The following is a 9,600-nucleotide window of genomic DNA, read 5'->3' as shown; positions in this document are numbered from 1 at the left end:
TGGTAAGCTTGAGCATAATTTTTCAAAAATTAGGTTCCCTAGCCTTTTCTGTCAGGTCATGTCTTCCTAAGTAGAACAAATATTGTGAAGGTATGTAATCATAGATGACTTTGTGATTTATTGTTAGCAGTTTTATTGAGTACTGGCCTAGTAATATTTGTTCTTTTAAAAAAATAATAGGGATGTCTTATCACTTTGGGTATAAAAAGAATCAGTCCCTTTAATTTACTGTTACTAAATTTAATGATAGTTTCGTGTAGAGCATTTCTATATGTGTATTGTTTTAATTTTCAGTGAAATGTTATAAAACCCAGTGAAGGAGTTATAATAGGAGTTATAATAGGAGCCACAAGCTTCCCAGAAGCATTTGATAAGTATGTATTAAAAGACCGTTTTTTACAAGTACTGATACATACTGAAACGTGGATGAACTTTAAAAGAGAAGGAAGCCCATCACCAAACATCACATATGATCTGTTTATGTGAAATGTACAGAATCAGCAAATTGGGGGCAACAGAGAGTAGATAAGTGGCTGCCAGGAGGAGGAAAGAATGAAGAATGACTGTTGGTGGCTATGGGATTTCTTTTGGAGTGGGGGAATAAAAATATTCTTAAGTTAGATTGTTGGTAATTGCACAAATCTGACTATATTAAAAACCACTGGATTATCTACTTTGAATTCTGCGATATGTGAATCAAATTTCAGTAAAGTTGTTAAAAGAATCTTCTGACAACTTTATATCACAAAAGTCTGGGGGTGGTGGAGAGCATTTTTAAAATAAAATTTATAGCAGTTTTAAATTTTTAAATTTTATCAATGAAGTTATTCATATTTTAATTTGATCTACTAGTTTTTTGTAATCTTTGCCTAAGTCTGTGGTTTAACATTCTATACTTAAAGCAGTTGTGATAGGAAGCTATCACAGTGTAGCTTTCATAATAGACTGCTGTAGAATTATTGTTCCTAGAGCGACTAGCTTGCATGTTTTTGTTTATGTGGATTGCCTGCTATCTATCTCTATCAACCTTTGTTCAGCCTTCTGGTTATTGAACCTGATACTTGAGCCAGGTTTTACAAGGAGTTCTCTGAATATTTATATTCAGAATGCCAGTCTGGGCTGGAATAGGTGATGGGGATTAAGGAGCACACTTGTGATGAGCAGTGGGTGACGTGTGGAATTGTCGAATCACTGTACTGTACACCTGAAACTAACATAGCACTGTATGTTGGCTGTCCTGGAATTGAAATAAGAAACAAAACTCCATCCAAGATAATAATCCTCAAATATTTAATTTTAATGGATATGAGAGGCATTAACTTGCAACATTTAATCATATTTACTCTTCCAAACATGAAAATATCTATCAAATGATACTAGAACTTTTATTTTTTATTTATTTATTTTTTTAAATTTACTTTTCAGTGTACTAGAGTTCATTGTTTAGGCACCACACTGAGTGCTCTATGCAATACATGCCCTACATGATACCCACCACCAGGCTGGCCCAACTTCCCACCCACCACCCCTTCAAAAACGTCAGATGGTTTTTCAGAGTCCATAGTCTCTCATGGTTCATCTCCCCCTCCAATTTCCCTCAACTCCCTTCTCCTCTCCATATTCCATGTCCCCTGTGTTATTTTTTATGCTCCACAAATAAGTGAAACCATATGATAATCGACTCTCTCTGCTTGACTTATTTCACTCAGCATAATCTCTTCCAGTCCCATCCATGTTGATACAAAAGTTGGGTATTCATCCTTTCTGATGGAGGCATAATACTCCATAGTGTATATGGACCACATCTTTATCCATTCGTCCATTGAAGGGTATCTTGCTTCTTTCCACAGTTTGGCGACTGTGGCCATTGCTGCTATGAGCATTGGGGTACAGATGGCCTTTCTTTTCACTATATCTGCATCTTTGTGGTAAATACCTAGTAATGCAATTGCAGGGTCATCGGGAAGCTCTATTTTTAATTTCTTAAGGAATCTCCACACTGTTCTCCAAAGTGGCTGCACCAACTTGCATTCCCGCCAACAGTGTAAGAGGGTTCCCCTTTCTCCACATCCTCCCAACACATGTCTTGTTAATTTTGGCCCTTCTAACTAGTGTAAGGTGGTATCTCAATGTGTTTTTAATTTGAATCTCCCTGATGGCTAGTGATGATGAACATTTTTTCATGTGTCTTAAAGCAAAAATATTTTTGTTCTAACAAACACATTTTTAAGCATTAGGCACTTACAATTTCATATTGTCAGTAGATAAAATAATACTAATTTAAAAACCATGAGAGAATCTTAACTATAGGAAACAAACCTAGGGTTTCTTGAAGGGAGGTGGTTGGGGGATGGGGATTAAGGCGGACACTTGATGTGATGAGCACTGGGTGTTATACACAGCTGATGAATGATTGAACTCTACATCTGAAGCTAATGATATATTGTTATGTTGGCTAATTGAATTTAAATTAAAAAACAAAATTGGTAGAAGTATTAAATATATGTATATATACTGAACTAAAGGAAGATCTATAGTCTTAGTAAAAATTTAAAAGCAAAGTTCAAATTAATGGATATAGTATGATCCAATTCTTACAAAAATACCATAATCTATCTATCTATCTATCTATCTATCTATCTATCATCTATCTATCTATCTATCTATCTATCATCTATATATATTACATATCCTACTTTATGTATTATCTACAGCTCTGTATAGCTATAGATGATATATGTACATATAGAAATCAAAGCCATGGCTATCCAAGTGTGTGTTCAGAATCTTAACTTTTTTTATATGTCCCCCTATAGTTATACTTGTCACTGAAAACATGTAATATCTTTGTGATTTAAAAAAGTAATAAAGAAAATATAAACAATTATAAAACAGATAACAAGTGGAAAAAAAAAACAAAGCTCCATCCAGCTTCTGATTGTCATTATCTTTTCATCTTGTCTTCAGAGTGTCAGATATGGACCCACAACTCCATGTTCGATAATCTTCAACAAAGCAGGAAAAAATATTTAGTGGAAAAAAAGACAGTCTCTTCAATAAATGGTGCTGGGAAAACTGGACATCTATGTACAGAAGAATGAAACTTGATGACTCTCTTATGCCATACACAAATATAAACTCAAACTGAATGAAAGGTCTTAACATGAGGAAGGACTCTATCAATATCCTAAATCAGAACATGTTAAAGTAACTCCTTCAACATCGGCCACAGCAACTTCTTTCAGACATGTCTCCAAAGGGAAAGGAAACAAAAGAAAAAAGAATTTTGAGGACTTCATCAAAATCAAAAGCTTTGTCACAGCAAAGGAAACAGTCAACAAAAGTAGGAGGCAACCCATGGAACAGGATAATATATTAAAAAAAAAAAACAGTACAGACTAAGGGCTGATATCCAAGATCTATAAACTCAAACTCAAACTCAATACACACAAAACAGACAATCAGGTCAAAAAAGGGCAGAAGACATGAACAGACACTTCTCCAAAGAAGACATACAAATGGCTAACAGACACATGAGAAAATGTTCATCATCACTAGCCATCACAGAAATTCTAATCAAAACCACATTGAGATACCACCTTACACCAGTTAGAATGGCCAAAATTAACAAGACAGTAAACAACTTGTGTTGGGGGAGATGTGGAGAAAGGAGAACCCTCTTACACTATTGGTGAATGCAAGTTGGTGCAGCCACTTTGGAGAACAGTGTGGAGATTCCTTAAGAAATTAAAAATAGAGCTTCCCGATGACTATGTAATTGCACTACTGGGTATTTACCCAAAGATACAGATGTAGTGAAAAGAAGGGCCATCTGTACCCCAATGTTCATAGCAGCAATGGCCACAGTCACCAAACTGTGGAAAGAACCAAGATGCCCTTCAATGGACAAATGGATAAAGAAGATGTGATCCATATACACTATGGAGTATTGTGCCTCCATCAGAAAGGATGAATAAGCAACATTTGTATCAACATGGATGGGACTGGTAGAGATGATGGTAAGTGAAATAAGTCAAACAGAGAGAGTCAACTATCATAAGATTTTGCTTATTTGTGGAGCATAAGGAGTAACACGGAGGACATGGGGAGATGGAGGGAAGGGAGTTGGGGGAAACTGGAGGGGGAGACGAAACATGAGAGCCTGTGGACTCTGAGAAACAAACTGAAGATTTTGGAGGGGAGGAGGTGGGAGGTTGGGTGAGCCCTGTGGTGGGTATTATGGAGGGCATGTATATCATGGAGCACGGGATGTGGTGCATAAACAATGAATCCTGAAACATTGAAAAGAAATTTTAAAAATAAATTAAAAAAAGAGTTTAATTAACAGATTAAATAAATAATAAATAAAAATAATTAAATATAAGTAAATTATTATAACTATAAATGAATTAAATGATTAAATATAAAATAAACAATTAAAAATAATAAATTAAGTTTAGTAATTTCAGTTAAAAAATCTATAATTTATTTATTTATTTATTTTTAAATTTTTAAATAAACATATAATGTATTTTTATCCCCAGGGGTACAGGTATGTGAATCGTCAGATTTACACATTTCACAGCACTCACCATAGCACATACCCTCCCTAATGTCCATAACCCCCTCACCCTCTCCCGACCCCCCCTACCCCCAGCAATGCTCAGCCTATTTTGTGAGATTGAGTCTTTTATGGTTTGTCTCCCTCCTGATCCCATCTTGTTTCATTTATTCTGTTCCTATCCCCCAACCCCCCACATTGCATCTCCACTTCCTCATATCAGGGAGATCTATGATAGTTGTCCTTCTCACATTGACTTATTTCGCCAAACATAATACCCTCTAGTTCCATCCACGTCATCACAAATGGCAAGATTTCATTTCTTTTGATATATATATATATACAGATATATATATCACATCTTCTTTATCCATTCATCTGTTGCTGGACATCTAGGTTATTTCCATAGTTTGGCTATTGTGGACATTGCTGCTATAAACATTCCTGTGCACGTGTCCCTTTGGAGCACCACGTTTATATCTTTAGGGTATATACCCAGTGGTGCCATAACTGGGTCATACGGTAGCTCTATTTTCTGCTTTTTAAGGAACCTCCATGCTGTTTTTCAGAGTGGTTGCACCAGCTTGCATTCCCACCAACAGTGTAGGAGGGTTCCTTTCTCCACATCCTCGCCAGCATCTGTCATTTCCTGACTTGCTAATTTTAGCCATTCTGACTGGTGTGAGGTGGTATCTCATTGTGGTTTTGATTTGTATTTCCCTGATGCCAAGTGATGTGGAGCATTTTTTCAAGTGTTTGTTGGCCATATGGATGTCTCTTTGCAGAAATGTCTGTTCATGTCCTCTGCCCTTTTCTTGATTGGATTATATGTCCTTTGGGTGTTGAGTTTGCTGAGCCCTTTATAAATTTTGGATACTAGCCCTTTGTCTGATATGTTGTTTGCAAATATTTTCTCCCATTCTGCCAGTTGCCTTTTTTGTTTTGTTGACTGTTTCATTTTCTGTGCAAAAGCTTTTGATCTTGATGATATCCCAATAGTTCATTTTTGCCCTTGCTTCCCTTGCCTTTGGCGATGTGCCTAGGAAGAAGTTGCTGTGGCTGAGGTCAAAGAGGTTGCTGCCTGTGTTCTCCTCAAGAATTTGGTGGATTCCTTTCTCACATTGAGGTCCTTCATCCATTTTGAGTCTATTTTCATGTGTGGTGTAAGGAAATAGTCCAATTTCATTTTTCTGCATGTGACTGTCCAATTTTCTGAACACCGTTTGTTGAAGAGGCTGTCTTTTTTCCAGTGGACATTCTTTCCTGCTTTGTTGAAGATTAGTTGACCATAGAGTTGAGGGTCTATTTCTGGGCTCTCTATTCTGTTCCATTGATCTATGTGTCTGTTTTTGTGTCAGTACCGTACTGTCTTGATGATGACAGCTTTGTAAGAGAGCTTGAAGTCTGGAATCGTGATGCCACCAACTTTGGCTTTCTTTTTCAATATTCCTTTGGCTATACGAGGTCTTTTCTGATTCCATATAAATTTTAGGATTATTTGTTCTATTTCTTAGAAAAAAATGGATGGGATTTTGATAGGGATTGCATTGAATGTGTAGATTGGTTGAGGTAGCACATTTTCACAATATTTATTCTTCCAATCCATAAGCATGGAATATTTTTCCATTTCTTTGTGTCTTCCTCAATTTCTTTCATGAGTACTTTATAGTTTTCTGAGTACAGATTCTTTCCCTCTTTGGTTGGGTTTATTTCTAGGTATCTTATGGGTTTGGGTGCAATTGTAAATGGGATTGACAAAATTTAGCAATTTTCAAAAAATTCCTTTTTTTAAAAAGGAATGTTTTCTTGAGAGTATTTCAATAATTGTTGAAGATAAATATAAGTGGTTTTAGATGAATGTAAAATATGAAATAATAGAAAAAGCACATAAAATGTCATCACTTTGGACCGAAAAGAAGCAAACTGTAAAACAAAACATAGGAAAATATTATGGACCCACTTGAGTAATAAATGCAGCTATTAAATTAAGCTCTAGTATTTTCAAGGACAGGTGAATCAATTTATAAAACCTGATATGTTGGGGCACCTAGGTGGCTCTGTAGGTTAAGTGACTGCCTTCAGCTCAGGTTACGATCCTGGAGTCCCAGGATCGAGTCCCACATTGGGCTCCCATCTCCATGAGGGAGCTTCTCCCTCTGACATTATCCCCTCTGATGCTCTCTCTCTCTCTCAAATAAAAGTAAATAAAATATTTTTTAAAAAGCCTGGTATGTTTCCTTTAATAAGGGTAGCTTTTATAAAGGTACATATAATACTAAATACTTACGTATAAAGTATTTCAAGATGAAATTCAGAAAACAAAATGTTTTCTGAATGTTTTCAGTTGTGCTTAGGCTAGTAACAGTTTAGGTCATAATTTAAAGATTTATAAATCATGTCTGGCAACTCTGCATTTCTTTATTTTTCACAAAGTTATCTAAATTTAAGAACTTTTGTGATGTGTCCCAATGGGATTTTAATGATCTATTTAATGGCAATTTTGGTTTTCCTTTAGAAAAAGTAAGTTTATTTTGTAGTTACAGTGATATAAATATTTTAAGTTCTAGTTCAGGATAGTTATTTTCTTTTTTCTTTTGGAATATGAGTCATTTGTGAAGAGTCGTTTTGGAATTTTAATATTGTGTTTATCTACGTAGCTGTGGATCCAGAAATTGTAGCTCAAGGTACTGTTGGCTTTTCTGGAGCAGAGTTGGAGAATCTTGTGAACCAGTCTGCATTAAAGGCAGCTCTTGATGGAAAAGAAATGGTTACCATGAAGGAACTAGAGTTTTCCAAAGATAAAATTCCAATGGGTAGGTTTTTTTTCTCTTTTTCATCTTCCCTGTCTTACACTGTTCATTATGTTAGAGAATAAATTCTTTTTGAGAAAAATATTATAAGAAAGAAAGTTATAGGAGCAAGAAAATATTTACTCCGAAGTAGCCACACAACTGGGCCTCTTACAGAACAAATACAGTTTATATGATTATACAGTTTGGGGGCAGGGGGTGCCCATGTGTTTACTCTTGTCTGGTATAGCTGATAAAAGAATAATTGTACTGATAAAAGAAAATTTTTTTCTAATTTTAAGTATTTGATTTTAAATCTTGAATGAACTTCAGAACAATTTCCTTGTGACATTTCCTGTTTAAATTTATTTTCTGGAAATAGGATTAAACTTCCCTGGTTGATAGTAAGGAGTAAGAGGACAGCTCTTACAAATTTGATTGTCAGTTGGCAACTTATTTTGGTTTAAAATAATTTATTAATGATATTAAGTCATGTCACTCTAAGAATTACTTAAAGGCAAGTGGGTTTCATTCATCTAAATATACCTTCCTAATGGAATAATTTCATTCAATTAAATTTTTATCCTTAGGGCATGAACGTAGAAGCATGGAGATTGACCATAAAAACAAAACCATCACAGCATATCATGAACCCGGTCATGCTATTATTGCATATTACACTAAGGACGCAATGCCTATCAACAAAGCTACAATCATGCCAAGAGGGCCAACACCTGGACATGTATCTTTTTTTTCTCTTTTCCTTAAAATAACACTCTCTAAAAGCTGTAGGAAACTGTTGAGGAAAATAATTTAAAAGAAAATTCAACTAAGTTCTAAGTTTGCTGATAACTTTCTTCTTTAACCTTCTGAACCATTGTGAGATCAGAGATACTCATGAAACTTATCTGCTAATAAAGAATACTAATAATTCAAATATTATATATCTACATAATGAAATTTAAGTCTGGAATGACAACAAAGTATCATTCTTAAATATGTCACTGCTTTTTTCCCTCCGCAAAGAAACTAGGTTAGTGGTTCTAGTCTTTCTAGGATTTTTCTCACTGAGTACAAGTTTCATTTTCTTATCTTTCTAACGATAGACATTTTAAGCCTTTTTCGGCACCTGGGTACAAGTCCATCCTATTGCAGCATTATCCTGTTGCAGGGTTATAGAGTTATGACATGTAAAATGAACTTTTGCTCTATAAGGAATTTTTCTTCCTTTGTATAAAGCCAGTTTTGTCGTTAGTCTCCTGAGACCAACTCTACTAAATGTCTTTGAACTGTCAGCATCATGACATTAAGTGCTATAGCAAGAGCCAGATGATAATTCTAATCATTAATTTAAATATTTCCAACTGTGTCTGGAGTTTTTCTTTGTTTCCAATTGTCTAGGTGTCCCTCTTGCCTGAGAATGACAGATGGAATGAAACTAGAGCTCAGCTGCTTGTGCAGATGGATGTTAGTATGGGAAGAAGAGGGGCTGAGGAGCTTATATTTGGAACTGACCATATCACAACAGGTTGGCTGTAAAGAATAGCTTTAGTTCAGATTGTGCTTGCTGATATAAAAATATTTGAAAATATTGAGTCTATGTATATTTTTAAATTTTAGGTGCTTCCAGTGATTTTGATAATGCAGCCAAAATTGCAAAGCGGATGGTTACCAAAATTTGGAATGAGCGAAAAGGGAATAGCTAATTCTAACCCTCCCTCATGTATCAAATGATTTGCCAAGTGTCTCCTTATGAGACAGGGTTCTTTTTTTATTCTTGAGACTTTATTTTATTTATTTATTTTTATTGGAGAGAGCGAGCATGAGAGGGGGGATTGTCAGAGGGAGAAGCAGACTCCCAGCTGAGCAGGGAGTCCAGTGCAGGACTTGATCCTAGGACTCCGGCACCATGACTGGAGCTGAAGTGAGTCTCTTAACCCACTGAGCTACCCAAGGCACCTTAGAAGAGAGGGTTCTTGTTACAAACTGGTAACATTTACTTTCCCCCTCTCATTCCGAGTAGACTTGCCACAGCTCATTCTAAACTAAACTTTGTTTTTTTTTTTTTTTTTTTTTTTTGAGTGCTAAAGTATAGTATTCACTTTCCATTCTGGCTGCTTGGACAATAGTAGTATGTCATGAGTTAAGCAAATGATAAGATATCCTGTTTCTGTTCATATGACCTAAAACTTCTGTTTGCTGAGCTTGCTTACTTTGCCCTTCCCACGTATTTCACTCTCCTACGTTATA

At 35.5% G+C, this 9,600-nt stretch overlaps 2 long non-coding RNA genes across 2 annotated transcripts; both read left to right on the top strand.

Moving 5' to 3' along the window:
* Positions 1 to 329: 329 nt before the first annotated feature.
* Positions 330 to 7,318, top strand: LOC116583970. Its single transcript, XR_004282992.1, has 2 exons — positions 330 to 374; positions 7,219 to 7,318. It is a non-coding gene; the product is annotated as an uncharacterized LOC116583970 (long non-coding RNA).
* A 632-nt stretch (positions 7,319 to 7,950) lies between these two features.
* LOC116583973 lies at positions 7,951 to 9,061 on the top strand. The gene is made up of 3 exons (XR_004282993.1): positions 7,951 to 8,092; positions 8,752 to 8,878; positions 8,971 to 9,061. It is a non-coding gene; the product is annotated as an uncharacterized LOC116583973 (long non-coding RNA).
* Positions 9,062 to 9,600: the final 539 nt, after the last annotated feature.

This window comes from Mustela erminea, unplaced genomic scaffold (assembly GCF_009829155.1).
Source record: "Mustela erminea isolate mMusErm1 unplaced genomic scaffold, mMusErm1.Pri scaffold_39_arrow_ctg1, whole genome shotgun sequence".
Taxonomy (NCBI): Eukaryota; Metazoa; Chordata; class Mammalia; order Carnivora; family Mustelidae; genus Mustela; species Mustela erminea.
Note: the sequence above shows the minus strand (reverse complement) of the source record. Positions and strands in the feature narration are given on the sequence as shown.